Source organism: Zalophus californianus, chromosome 12 (assembly GCF_009762305.2).
Source record: "Zalophus californianus isolate mZalCal1 chromosome 12, mZalCal1.pri.v2, whole genome shotgun sequence".
Classification (NCBI taxonomy): domain Eukaryota; kingdom Metazoa; phylum Chordata; class Mammalia; order Carnivora; family Otariidae; genus Zalophus; species Zalophus californianus.
The window spans coordinates 94,301,194-94,316,488 of record NC_045606.1 but is presented as its reverse complement, the minus strand read 5'-3'; positions in this window follow the sequence as shown (position 1 = coordinate 94,316,488).

The following is a 15,295-nucleotide window of genomic DNA, read 5'->3' as shown; positions in this document are numbered from 1 at the left end:
GCTACACAGTGTCTAGGACGTGGAACAACTTTCTGCTTTGTGCTCCCCAGAGCACTCATAGTCCAAACTTGAGTGAAGGCGTCCCACTCAGGCACCAAGGAGCAGAATAAAGGAAGGAGGACAGAATGAATGTATTAACTTCCTTTTAGGACTTTTAGTGAAAGTTGCATACCACATTGGAGCTTACATCCCTAAGTCACATGGCTATGCCTAGCTATAAGCAAATCCGGAAATAGTGCTTTTTTAATTCCAAATTTCCATATGCCCAACTACATTTTTTTTTTAAGTAGGCTCCATGCCCAGTGTGGAGCCCAATGCAGAACTTGAACTCACAACCCTGAGATCAAGACCTGAGCTGAGGTCATGAGTTTGGACACTTAACTGACTGAGCCACCCAGAAGCCCCTCATATGCCCGACTAAATTTAACTTTGGTTTATTAGAACAGAAGAGTGGAGAACAGATATTGGGGGACAACTAGTACTTTTTGCCACAACAGAATAATTTACCCGGTAGAGAGCATGGGAAAATAAATTGAAAATATGATAATTCATCAACGAATTAAAAAAACCAGAATTCTAATTCCAGTAAAACCAATAAAAGTTATACAAGAGAATAAAACTGTAGTTATACCTGCATGACTTCGAAAAATATTTGTGTGGTCATGATAACAGAAACGCTATTTTGACTTTTCAGCTTTTAGAGTTAACTTTATAGACAAAGCACATAATAATTGGCCGTGCTACAGAATAGAATGTAAATGGTGTCAACCTTGACAATGTATTAGTAAAATTATAGATGACAAACTTCATGCATGGAAGGAAGGAAAAGAAACAAAGATGAAATTTAGGATACCAATAACATCACATCATGAAGTAAGGAGTCAAGAGATGGTATGGATTTTTAAGGGATAAAGAAATAAAGATATAGGGACATGTTGATTGTGAATATTGTTTAGAGGTAGAAAAATAAATAATAGAGAATTTTATAAATACTAATATAATTATGTGGGAATATTGGGCTCAATTAAGAGAAGGGATAAGGGAACTAAATATTCATCTGGGAAGACTATCCCACAACACTCTGGTGAGGTTTCCCTTCCCAAATGGTGAAGGGAAGTGTAGGGGGGCCCTTCTATGGATGGAGAACATAGATGAGAGAATGTCACTGTGATCTGAGTGGATAATATAAAAGTTATATGGATGAATGGATGAAGGAATGAATGAGTGGTCCTTAATGCAGGAGAATTCCTCTTGTTCAAGTAGATGCATCCGATTAACCGAGTGGGATACAATAAACCATTTGAGCCACCTGTACTCCCCACATGACCTTCCAGTTATCATCTGCCTTCCTGTAAGGTCTTCCTTCTCCCAAGGAAACTGTGTGCTGGGGCTAAAGAGCATGTCCCCAGAACGTGTGACAATTTTATTTTTCATTATTGAATTTTAAATTTATAAACTGGTATTCTAGGTCGTCAAGCAACCTTTGAACTTGGATAGACCATGAGAGACTCATCTGCCTTTTCTGTGCTGGTATGAATTTATGAGCCTGGAAAACTTTGGATTGCATCTTGGGCCACGATGACCTCATTAAGGGGTGTGGTGCCACATAGAAATCGTTTGGTGGTCAACAAAGCAGATCTCCTGGAGATGTCCTTCCTCTATTACTTCCTTCCTGTCATCTATGCAATGTTTTTTAAGGGAGTTAAGCCCTCACCCTCATAAAACTGGGTAAAGCTGGCTTCTTTGAAGTTGTCTTCTCCACTGACCAACTGATCTCTCTCTCTCTGTACTTCTGGGACATTTTGTGAGTCCCTTCATATGCCTCTTTGTAGCCAAAGCTTCCTTCCAGGGAGGAATACTTTTCTTTCCTTGCTGACATCCACTCCTATTCCAAATACCCCTTATCTTAGGTTCTCAGATCCTAGTTTCTCAGTCTGTGAATGCTTGGGTTCAAGTCCTGGCTGCACCACTACCAAGCTATGGGTGTCAAGTAATGAAAATTACTGAACAACTTTAGGATTCCTTATTTTCATCCATAAATATAATGGATTGACCTTAGTGAACCATGAGACCTCCCATTGTGGGAATTAATTATGTGGGCTCATAGATGGACTTACCTAGACCAACATTCCCAATACAATCAACTAAAGAGATGATTTTATTTTTACAGATATATAATTCAAGGGTTTAAAATGACAATAATTGTTTTGTTTATTTATCCTAGAGAGAATAGTTGATGCTTTGTGATAATTTCCCAAGTTAGAAGCCAAGTGCCCTCCCTCTTATGAGCCCTGTTGACCAGTCCACTCCTTTAATGAGATCCTCATAATCATTCATACTCCCCAGACTTTCACCTGTATGCCTGTGTCTGCTGCCCTGCCTTTAGTTGGAAACTGCTCCTCAGGCCTGGCCCTCTGCCCTCTGCTGGTGTGGTCAGTCTCATTTGCACCTACGGCTTTCTTGCTTCCTTCCTCCCCTCCCCCATCCCTTCTTCCCCTCCTCCCTCCCTCCCTTTCTCTCTCCCTCCCTCCTTCCTTCCTTCCTTCCTTCCTTCCTTCCCTTCCTTCCTCCCTCCCTCCCTCCCTTCCTTCCTTCCCTTCCTTCCTTCCTTCCTTCCTTCCTTCCTTCCTTCCTTCCTTCCTTCCCTTCCTTCCTCCCTCCCTCCCTCCCTCCCTCCCTTCCCTTCCTTCCTTCCTTCCTTCCTTCCTTCCCTTCCTTCCTTCCTTCCTTCCTTCCTTCCTTCCTTCCTTCCTTCCTTCCTTCCCTTCCTTCCTTCCTTCCTTCCTTCCTTCCTTCCTTCCTTCCTTCCTTCCTTCCCTTCCTTCCTTCCTTCCTTCCTTCCTTCCTTCCTTCCTTCCCTTCCTTCCTCCCTCCCTCCCTCCCTCCCTTCCCTTCCTCCCTCCCTCCCTCCCTCCCTCCCTCCCTTCCCTTCCTTCCTCCCTCCCTCCCTCCCTCCCTCCCTCCCTCCCTTCCTTCCTTCCTTCCTTCCTCCCTCCCTCCCTTCCTTCCTTCCTTCCTTCCTTCCTTCCTTCCTTCCTTCCTTCCTTCCTTCCTTCCTTCCCTTCCTTCCTCCCTCCCTCCCTCCCTCCCTCCCTTCCTTCCTTCCTTCCTTCCTTCCCTTCCTTCCTCCCTCCCTCCCTTCCTTCCTTCCCTTCCTTCCTCCCTCCCTCCCTCCCTCCCTCCCTTCCCTCCCTCCCTCCCTCCCTCCCTTCCCTTCCTTCCTTCCTTCCCTTCCTTCCTTCCTTCCTTCCTTCCTTCCTTCCTTCCTTCCTTCCCTTCCTTCCTCCCTCCCTCCCTTCCTTCCTTCCCTTCCTTCCTCCCTCCCTCCCTTCCTTCCTTCCTTCCTTCCCTTCCTTCCTCCCTCCCTCCCTTCCTTCCTTCCCTTCCTTCCTCCCTCCCTCCCTCCCTTCCTTCCTTCCCTTCCTTCCTTCCTTCCTTCCTTCCCTTCCTTCCTTCCTTCCTTCCTTCCTTCCTTCCTTCCCTTCCTTCCTCCCTCCCTCCCTTCCTTCCTTCCCTTCCTTCCTCCCTCCCTCCCTTCCTTCCTTCCCTTCCTTCCTCCCTCCCTCCCTCCCTTCCTTCCTTCCTTCCTTCCTTCCTTCCTTCCTTCCCTTCCTTCCTCCCTCCCTCCCTTCCTTCCTTCCCTTCCTTCCTCCCTCCCTCCCTTCCTTCCTTCCCTTCCTTCCTTCCTTCCTTCCTTCCTTCCTTCCCTTCCTTCCTCCCTCCCTCCCTTCCTTCCTTCCCTTCCTTCCTCCCTCCCTCCCTTCCTTCCTTCCCTTCCTTCCTCCCTCCCTCCCTTCCTTCCTTCCTTCCTTCCCTTCCTTCCTTCCTTCCTTCCTTCCTTCCTTCCTTCCTTCCTTCCTTCCTTCCTCCCTCCCTCCCTCCCTCCCTCCCTTCCTTCCCTTCCTTCCTTCCCTCCCTCCCTTCCTTCCTTCCTTCCTTCCCTTCCTTCCTTCCTTCCTTCCTTCCTTCCTTCCTCCCTCCCTCCCTTCCTTCCTTCCCTTCCTTCCTTCCTTCCTTCCTTCCTTCCTTCCTCCCTTCCTTCCATCCTCCCTCCCTCCCTTCCTTCCTTCCCTTCCTTCCTTCCTTCCTTCCTTCCCTTCCTTCCTTCCTTCCTTCCTTCCTTCCTTCCTTCCCTTCCTTCCTTCCTCCCTTCCTTCCTTCCTTCCCTTCCTTCCTTCCTTCCTTCCTTCCCTTCCTTCCTTCCTTCCTTCCTCCCTCCCTCCCTCCCTCCCTTCCTTCCCTTCCTTCCTTCCTTCCTTCCCTTCCTTCCTTCCTTCCTTCCTTCCTTCCCTTCCTTCCTTCCTTCCTTCCTTCCTTCCTTCCCTTCCTTCCTTCCTTCCTTCCTTCCTTCCTTCCTTCCTTCCTTCCTCCCTTCCTTCCTTCCTTCCTTCCTCCCTTCCTTCCATCCTTCCCACCCCCCCCACCCCTTTCTATCTGTATTTGGTACATTCAGGCCACATTTTATCTAGTTGTATGTGTGTCAGAAGTCACTAACTTATTTATCTATATTGAGCTTAAGAATACAGCCAATGTCTCACGAGCTCCTTACCTCTCTACACTTAATTTCTTTACTTTCTTTATTTGCTTTCTGGTCTCTCTAACAGATTCTCATGTTCTCACAACATTAGATATGTAACATATAGAAATGTTGGACCTGTGCCATTTCTAAGTAGTATGGCACACACACGTGACGAATATCTTTCAATTCCTTCCTTCTCAGTTTTTCACTCCAGTGAACACCAGTTGTTCTGTACCAGCTTCTTTCTTTATCTTTGCCTTCTTATCCTTCACTTCCCTTGGACGTGGGGACATTGTTCTGAAGAAATATGGGAGTTCACCTGACCTAGACAGGCCTCTGCTATTTAGTGAAAATACCACAATAGGGGCTACTTGTGCTTCACGTTTGTTTCTTCCTTAATTATAGTTTCATTAGGCCTAGAGGTAGTGGCCACACCTAGGGCTTTTACGAACCGTGCGGAAGCCAGCTCTCCCTTTCTCTCTCAGGGTGTGTGTGTGTGTGTGTGTGTGTGTGTGTGTGTGTGTGTGTTTGTCCCACAGGGTGGCACAGCCTTCTAATGCGGAGCTTGCCTCAGCTACTTCACCAAGGACCTGAGGGGTGGTGCAGAGGAGAGCTGGAGGAGGAAGACGGTATCCCTGACAATGACCTTGCGCACCCATTAGGGGTGCTCACTTCACCTTAACTCCCTGTACTTTTCAACTCCTTAGCGAAGGATGGAACACTAAACCTCCAAAGACCACACCCTTGCCATGCAGGAGCTCCTAGGTTATTGACTGTTCGTCTTGCTTCCATCAATCACTGGGTCATATTAAATGTAATATTTACGTCCTTATGGGTAGAGAGATATTTGAAATATAAGCAAATATGCTTCAGATATAGATACGTTCATGAGTAAGTCTCCGCAGACAGCTACTACGCTCACTGTTTTTTACTACTGTGATCAAATGAAGTAATGGTGTCTTTTGGAGACCTCTAGCTTACGAGGAAAAAGGTAGAGGAAGGTTCTTCATCGAAGTGCGTATCCCTAGGCCCTACTTGGGCCCTGGGTATATCTTTTACTGACTTCTGGCTGCATCTTATGCTTCCTTTAAATAAGTACTCAATAAATGTTTATTAGTGGTAGTAGTAGTGTTTTTGTAGTCTGACTCAACTCACTTTGGACTTTTTCCTCTCTTTCTCATATTCCCTGATCTCTTCACTACACGATTCCTTTGAGCGTATCTAGCTTCCTGTGGAGACTCTTAATCCAGAGAGTCATTTCCTGAAAGTCCCAATTTTTGTGAAATTCGCCTTGTCTTTCAAATATTTGAAATTATTAAGACTGCAAATGCATATGCTCACAGAAAAAAATCTTGTTGTTTTGTTTTTTGCTTGTTCAACACTCTTGGGAAGAGGAAAATTAGAAGTATTTCATCTCTTGCCTCCCATCTGAGCTTTCTCTTGTTTCTGTCTCCACAGCAGGAAGCGAAAGCAAGCATTTACCTTGATAACGGGGCACACCACCATCATTGGAGCTTTGGTGCCAGACGACCTCGGGATGGCCTCTTGGCTCAAGTACCCGCTAATCTCGCTGTCGTGGGCAGAATTATGTAACTAATCTGTTCCTCAGCTTTCTTATCTGTGGAGTGGGGTTGATAATCAAAGCCCCTGGAGCATAGGGTCTTCCTCAGGATAGAGCTGTTGAACATTTCAACACTAACAACAGTGCCTGAGGAAGCGTAAACACGAATAGATAGTCGAGGTGAAGAGCGTGTTTCTCTGCACACAGCAATGTGAATCCTGGCTGTTCTCACTCTCCGGTGAGGAATAATATAGTGTAGTAGCTTAACCACATGAGCTTTGTGGTCGGTAAGCATTAGACCGAACCCAGATGATGCTTGTGTTGTGTGACCTTGGGCAGGTGATTTAGTCTCTCCAAGCCTCAGTGCCCTTACTAGTGACTTGGAATAGGACGATGCAGCTTTACTTTAAGGGCGATGATACATGGAAACCACTAGATTGCACCTGAACATAAGAGCAAGTTCTCTGTTAGAAAAAAGAAATTGCCCATACCTTCTATCTCTTTAATCCACTAATTTTAAAACTTGTTTTGGGTTTCTTTGTCATTTCATTTCAATTTGCATATGCAGCTTATTGTTTTCCCTAAGACGCTTTCTGCAGTAACTCTTCACTTTCCTGAAAATTTCCCAACTTGCTTCTGTCTCAACTTGCTCCAGTGAGAGAAGCTCCATCACATAATGGAGGACCCACCTTCTAACAGAGCACTGGAAGATTCTAAGCGGAGTTCTGAGTGAGGCTTTGTCACATCCTCACTGCTCTTAGTAGTGACGTCAGGAGTAAACACCCCTGACAGGTCAAATAATCGCTGCTATTGATGTGACTCATCACAAGTCTTATGTTGGAATCTTAGGGCGCGCGTAGGAGAGAAGAGGTGCATGTGTGTGCACATGTGCTTTCGCTTCTCCCATCCACAGCTTCATATTCCTCTTTGGGGCACCTTGCTCTGGGAGTGACCGCAACCGGACGCCCCGGTTCTCCTTCTGACTTTGCTCTGTATGGCTGTCCTTTTTGCCACCTGCCAAGGTTTCCGTGATCCCGGGAGCCACACCCGGAGCTCCGCGTGCCGGCTTCCACCACCGCAACGGTGTGACCTGGTTCCCCACCCTCCATCCTGTTGGTAGCACCGGGCTGGTCCCGTTGCTGCCGACGTTACGCAGCTCGTGTCTGCTCGGTGGTACCTAGTTGTCTTTTTCTCTCACCTTTTTTTCCTGAACCGGCACCTTCGTCCTGTCTTGTTCTCTTTCCGATACTGCTCCTTGTGCTTCTCTCTCCCCTTGGGAGCTCTCCAACGCGGGCACCGAAGGAGGGGCCGGGGAGGGTGGCGGCCCGGACGGAGTACGCTTGGGGCATTTCTCCCACCTTTCCTGCGCTCCTCGCTCCTCATTATTTGAAGTCCACACCCCTCTTGAAATGGATAGCGTAGATTCCTCTGCTGACCCATAACACATCCTAGAATGATTCAGTAGCTCATCTAGGCTCTTATCTCCAGAGCGCCGCCCACGCCCTGCCCCACATCCCGGTAGGAGTTCAGTCTCTGGATTCCCTAACCCCACAAGGTCTTAGATCCCACACCACTACCAAGCACTGAATGTGCCTTTATCTTACAAGACAGTTCGTTCTCAGCATCTTTTCTTTCAGAGTTTCCAATCCACATATTCTCGCTCTTCCTGTCTTGGACCATTTACTCATGCCATTCCTTGTTTCTTTCACTTATATATCTGCAGATGGACCTCCTGACTGTCTATGAGTCTGAACGATTCCGGCACCTTTTAGATGCTTTTCTCAATAGGCATTTACTATGGACTGAAGGAAAGAAGATGCGGTTCGAGCCTAATGACTTTAAAATTCATTTAGTTACCCGCTCAAAATAAGGGGAGTGAGACTGGGCTCAGTGGATGGTACTCAAGAGTGTTATATAAATACCTCTAGCTCCAAAAATACAAACACTGCAAATCAGACAAAGGCTTTCTTGACATTTTTTGCTGCTTTATTTTTCAGAAATAACTATTAGTATCAATCTGGTGTGCATTTTTCCAGCCCCTTTTCTCTCTCTTTATTTGCATCCCTTACTAATATAAGCCACGTGGGAATGGATAGCAGGCACTCAGTGAGGACTGGTAGAATGAATGAGTGTGCCTGTGCACACACACATATACATAAACTACTTTGTGTATGTGTTTGCGAATATGTTTTGATATAAATCGTACTGCTTTATACATATTATTTGGCAACTTGGTTTTTTCCTACTTGACAGCATATCTTGGGACTATTTCCATGGTACCATAAATTGCTTTATTTCATTCAACAATACCGCTGCCTAGTACGGTATGTTATGGAGAGTTATTTTCCATCCGTTTACTGATGGGTATTTATGTGTTTCCTACATGTTGCCATTTATAAACAATGCCATAACATAAATCCTAGCAAAATTGACTGCCTGCATGTACATGTATTTTTATGGAATTGTTTCTTTGAAGAGAATTGTTCAGTAAATGTTATGTACATTTTTAATAAATATTGCCAGATTACCCTCCACAAAGACTGTTGCCGCTTCCACTCCAGCTGTGTAAACTGAGTATGTATTTCCCCACATGCTCACCAACGTCAGAGATTATTGATTCTTTTAATTTTGCCAACCTGATAAGTGAAATGGTGTTTGTTTGTTTGTTTGTTTGTTTTAAATTCACCTTTCACTGATCACGCGTTAGAGTCAGCATCTTTCAATATGTCTCTTGGCCCTCCTCACTGCAAGTCTATCCTTGAGACATTTTTCAAAATTTCTTTTCTCCTATTTCAGAGGAAGAACTTCCCCCTGTCTTGGTGCCCAAGAATTAATTTCTTCCTGCTTCCCTTGTTTCCCAATTACCTTCTCTCTTTGGCATCTTTCATTTTCCTGTCTTCGCAGATTTCTCCTCTTGCCTTTTGAACAAAAACCAGATTGCAATTTCCTTGGGAAAAAAGACTTGCCTCAACCCTACTATCCCCCTTAACTCCCCTCTGGTCTCTCCACCCACCTGCCATTTGTCACAAGAGTGCGCCGCATCCGTGGCTCTCACCGTCTCCCATCAACGATACCAGTGATTTCACTCACTCCAGATTTTATTGATCTTTTTATGGCCTTCTAAATATTCTCACCCTCTCTTTTTGGTCACCATCTCCTCTTAGCTCCCAGCTGCCACCCCACTTCTCTTCTTATTTCTAGGACTACCTTCTTTCTTTCTCAAGCTTTTTTCCTTCCTTTGCCCCAAAGTGTATGGGTTTTCATTCATTCTTATTTTTGGACCTTTGTTCTTTTCTGACACTTTGGACATCTCATCCATTCCAAACATTTCAACCCTTATCTCTGTGTCAAGGACTCCCAAATCAGGCCTGATATCCCATGAAAACTCCTGTCTTTTCCTTGGACTTTCCTCCATTGAATTGGGACACTGCACCTACAAGATCTGATCCCTAAATTACACTTATCACCACCCATCCCAACAGTCTTTGTAATTTTACCAGTTTTTGTGGGTACCAACAGGGAGAAGAATCTTATTTTCTAACTAGCAGGGTTCTCCCTAGATAGAGACTTACTTTGTCCACTTTATAAGTCAGTTTCAGTGAGGGGGGTGTAGGAGAGAGGGTGACTTCAGAAACAATGAAGCTTACGTACAACGAGGCTATGATGGAACTGCTTTCCCAGTGGGGCTGACCCACTGTTCCATTTTGGTTTTGCTGGCTGTCCTTTTCAAGAGCTGAACTGTCTGGGGCAGTAATGAGGATGGGAATGGCTGTGGAAAGAGGAGGAAAAGGTAGCTGGCATCCTGAATGGAAGTTTGGCAAAAGAACAAGCATGTTTAAGAAAGATTCTATAAAGCTTTTCACTTGGTATAGAATTACAGATTGACACTGTTTTTCTATTCCCCTGAAAAGTGTTGCTCTACTCTCTTCCCTCTTGCATTGTGTTCGTCAAGAAAACTTCTGCCTCCTTAATCTTGTTCTGCCGTGCAAACCATGTCTTTATTCGCTGGCTGCTTTTAAGATCTCTCTAACAATAGTTTTGAGCAGTGTGACTGTGGTCTTCTTTGGGGTGTGTGCGTGTATGCGTGTGTGTATGTGTGGTGCTTGGGTTTTGTCAAGTTTCTCGGATCTGAGGGTTTAGAGTTTTATCAAATGGGGAAACTTTTCAGTCATGATTTCTTCTAATTTTTTCCCCTTTTTTTCATCCCTCTCCTTCTCCTGTGGGACTCCAACAACAAGTGTATTAGGCCATTTGAAGTTGTCCTATATCTCACTGATGGTCTGTTTATTTTTCAAAAATTCCTTTTCCCTGTGGATTTCATTCTGGTTTGTTTTTAATGCTATGCTTTTGAGTTCATGAATAGTTTTTTCTGCAGTGTCTGATAGAGCATTGATCTAATCCAGGGTAATTTTTTTTTTTTCATTTCAGACATTGTAGTTTTCCTCTCTAAGAGTTCGACTTGGGGCTTTTAAAAAATATCTTCTATGTCTATATTTAACATCTTTCCTCTAGCCTCTTGAACATATGGGATACACTTATAATAATCATGCTAAGGTCTTTGTCTTATAATTCTCGCATCTGTGTCAGTTCTGGGTTAGTTCTGATGGATTCATTTTTCTCCCACTATGAATTATATTTTTCAGCTTCTTTGCAAGCCGGGTAATTTTTTATGGCCTGCCACACACTGAATTTTACTTTTGTGTTGGGATTTTTATGTTCCTATAAATATTCTTGGGCTCTATTTTGGAACAGAGCTTCCTTGGAAACAATCTAATCCTTTTGTGTCTGGCTTTAAATATTTGTTAGGTGGGACCGGACCAGCATTTAGGCTAGGGATAATTATTCTCCCGGCCTGAGGCAAAGCACTTCGAGTACTCTACACAATACTCTGTGAATTTTGAGGTTTTCTAGTCTGGCTGGTGAGAATATGCACTATTTCTGGCCCTATGTGAAATCCAGTCACTGTTCTCTTTAATCCTTTTGAGTGGTGGTTTTTCCAGCCTCAGACAGTTTCCTCGCATCTGTGCTCTGATCGACACTCTGCTAAATACGAAAGATCTAAAGATTCCTAAAATTCTCTTTTTGGGCAGCTCTCTCCTCTCTCAGCTCAGGGAGTTTGCTGGTCTCTACCTGGGTTTCCCCTCTGTGCACCACAGCCTGGAAACTCTCTAAAAGGAGCAGCTCAGGCAATTTATAAAACTCACCTGACTTTTCCTGTCCTTCCTTGCGTGGTCTAACATCTTAACCACTATTTTTTTTAATGTATTTTGTCCCTTACTTCATTTTGGTTGGAAGTAGAAAATCAGCTATTTTTAAAAATATTTTAAAAATTAAACGTGTCATTTTTGTATTTATCACATATTTACTATTGATATTCCATCAGTAGTCTTCTGTAGCTGGCTTACAGCAGCTCGTGAGACCCAGCTGTTATATATTCAGAAATAATCCTGACCTCATTGTTAAACTGTTGATAGCTTGAGTCTGGCCGTGGAGGAAAGATTTATATTCACGATACCGGTCAGTGCTATACATCCAAGCCTTTTTTCCCCCCTTTTATATCATAGTTCCCCACCTCTTCCCAACAGCTGCCTTTACCAAACCCCCCTGGACTTTTTTTTTTTTTTTTAATTTTGCCTGAAAGATAATCTTTAACATTTCTTGTAGTGTGTGTCTCCTGGTGGTGAGTTATTTAAGTTTTTCCAAGGTTTCTGAAAGATCTTTTCACTGGATATAGGGTCATTGCAGATGTAATTAGTTGGGTTAGGATGAGGTCATACTGGAGTCCTTTGGGCTCCTAATCCGATATAACTGGTGTTGTTGTAGGAAGACAGCCACGTGAGGAGACGACAGAGGCCGAGCTGGAGTTCCGTAGCTACACACCAAAGAGTGCCAAACATTGCCAGCAACTCAACAGACGTAGGGACAGGGGAGAAAGAATTCCCCTCCAGGTTTCAGAGGGAGCACGGCCCTGCTATCATCTTTGTTTTGGACTTCTCGACTCCAGAACTGTGAGACAATACATTTCTGCTGTTTTAAGCCACACGGGGTGCGGTACTTTGTTACAGTGGCTCAAGGAAACCAAGACCGAGGACTAATTGGATACCGGTTTCTTCATCATGGCGGGAAGCAGAAGTCCCCAGACTCCTTTAGCCTTTGCTGTCCGAATGACTTTCCCACCTTTCACTTAATGGATAATAAGTTAATGGAAGGCAAGTATCACATCTTATTTATTTTTGTGTTTCCCATAGCCCCTACTTACTACTGGATTTAACATGCCTGTCAGTTGGATATGAAATTTGTAGCTTTGGATATTGGGTAGGCAAAATGATTTTATATTTTATGATTAGTGTCATTTTATTTTTAAGTTCCCATGCCATTGGGGTACACGTGGTTCATTCAGGGGTTATCTCAGACAATGCTTTTCTCTTTATCTTTCTTCCTGGTTCTGTGGGAAGCTTAGGAAGTGTCAAGGCATTGTCAGGGAGGGCTCTTGGTCTTTGGTCATTGTTTATCTTTTCTTCAGAATTCTCATTCATGCTGCTTTTCTGCCTCTGTCCCCACTTATACCTGCTGCCTCTTAGGTGTGTTTGTCTGTCCTTCAGTCCCTATTGATCCACGCAGGATGCTCTACGTCTCTCATATTTCAACCAGGAGGTCTCTTCAGGCTTGATGTTTTCACATGAATGACAGCATGGCTATTCCTAATCTATCCTGAGTGCCTTGGGGTTCCTGAGAGACTATTTCAGGTCTCTGTCAAGATGCATTGTCGAGCCATGTATTTGTTCTCCGTTGCTGCTATATGAATTACTACAAACTTTATGGCTTAAAACAACACACATGTACTGTCTTATAGTTCTATGGTTCAGAAGTTTGACACAGGTTTTGCTAAGCTAACGTCATTTATGTCACAGCTCAGCTGTGTTCCCTTCTGGAGGTTCTAGGAGAGAATCATTTCCCTGCCTTCTGTGGCTTCTAGAGGTCATCTGCACTCCTTGGCTCATGACCCCCTTCTGCCTTCAAAGCCAGAAACACAGCATCTCTCTGACTCTGTTTCTGGCACCACATCTTTCTCTCTCTTCTGTTTTCCCCTTCCGTAGTTAAGGATTCTTGGGCTTACACTGAGCACACCTGGGTAATCCAAGATAGTGTCCCTATTTTAAACAAAGCTGATTAGAAACCTTAATTCCATCTTCAACCCTAATTCCCCTTTGCTATGTAGCCCAAGGGACTCACAGGTTCTGGGAATTGGGGATGTTGACGACTTGGCAGGGGCATTACTCTGCTTACCACAAGCTGTTTCTACTTACCGTTCTGGTATGAGTGACATGTACGGATCCAGGACCTGGCTCTCCTCACCCTGGAAATTAGCATAACTCTCCTCTGCAAGAACCTCTGAACTTCTGATTCTACACCTGTCTCTCATTTCGTTTCCTATTCAGGGTGTAGAGGCCAGGACACAGAGAAAGAGAGAGATCAGGGAAATGCAGGCACCCCTCCTTGGCTGACTCTCCTCCCTTTCCCATAGCCAAAGTAATTTTTAGCTCTTTCAAAGAGGAACAGATAGACCCTGCAAGTGTCTTCCAAATTCATCATTTAGGGATAGATTTCAGTTTTAAAATTAAAAAGAGAAGAGTTAAATTTATTGTCATTCTCTTCACGTATAAAGCTTTATCCTGTCAGTAGTGATTCATTACGAATCTAGTGAGGAGAGAGAAACCTAACATGGTAACAAAAGGATTTGAGGGGAGACTTGCCAGAGAGGCGGGCACCCACCTAAGAAAGTGCCCAGAAGGGCAAGGAGACAGCAGAGCGTAGTTCAGGCCAGCCTTCAGTTCAGCTTGTCTGGCTAACACCCCCTCATCTGGGCCAGAGATATGGCTGGTTCCTCTCTCAGATGTAACAGAGTAGAGGAATCATATTCTCATCCACATTTCAATATATGAATGACTTGAATGAATTGAATGAATAAGCGATATTACAGATGGAGACAGAGAGTGAGGAGCTATTTTTCTAAGGCATGAGCCATATGGAAGTTGCTCCAAGCTACTGAGTTGTGACAATCATCAGAGTCAGGAGCCAGCTGGCTCCCCTGATCTGGCTGACATGTCTCTTCGCCCTCCAGTCTGTTGTGCCATCTCTCGGAAGGAAGACCATGTTGCTCTCCATGCGTGGTGATGACACTGAGCCAATGCAGGGGACGAGTTACGTCAGCTCCCATGGGCTGTGCAGGACCCACACAGCCTTAGCTGGTGTGAAAGCCCGCCAGCCAAATGGAGGGATGACGTGGTCTCATCAAGAGCAAGAACACTCCCTTCGCCCTGTATCTGGGGCCACCCTCCGCCTCCCTCCCTTCACTCGCTCAATAAAAATTCCAGGGGCCGACAAGAAGGACAGAAAGGTAAACAAAAAGAGAAAAGAGGCTGCGTGTGTGCCTGTGGGCATGTGTCCATCTTGGGCTCACTCCCTCCGATCCTGACATGTATACATATTGTATTGAGTCCTCTCAACGAACTTCTAAAAACTGAGAGTGAACAACTAGTTGGCGATAGCAATTTTTCATATGTTCTAAATGTTCACAGAATGCATGCTACACTTACCACTTGATTTACCATTATTTAAATATTATAAAAGAATTCATTAAATGTGGGAAGATTAAAAAAACCAGTACTCTACCACAAATACAGTGTTGCAGCTGACACTCTGTTAGAAGCTAGAACCCCAACGCTAACTTTGAATTGTGTGACTGCGGCATTGGCAATAATAACAAAGGTATTACATCACTAGACCCTGATGAAATGGTGATGGGTCACAGATGCTTGATTTATCTCAGGCTCCTTCTCCCTGTTAGGTCACTTCTACTGCTTCCTTTCCCAGGTGCTCACCTTAAGGCACTCCATCACAGCCAACCCAAAGAGGATAATTGTCTTGAAAATGAATCTTCAAATGACAGGGCATGGCAAAGGAAGAGGGAAGAGGAGGGTGGCTGGGACACGCTGGCTGTCCTCCAGGCATCTTGGGGTCTTATGTCTCCTTTCAACAGAATGAGGTTCTACCAGCTGCCTAGCCAATTCTCGTCCTCAGCTATTATGAATCGATGGCTTGGCAATGCTTCTCGTGTGTCATTCCCTCAGCCCCCACCCTCCATCCTATCCCACTGTAAATCTCCCAGCCTGCTGCAGGCACAGGCTTTCCCTTGAGTCCAAAACCCAGCCAAC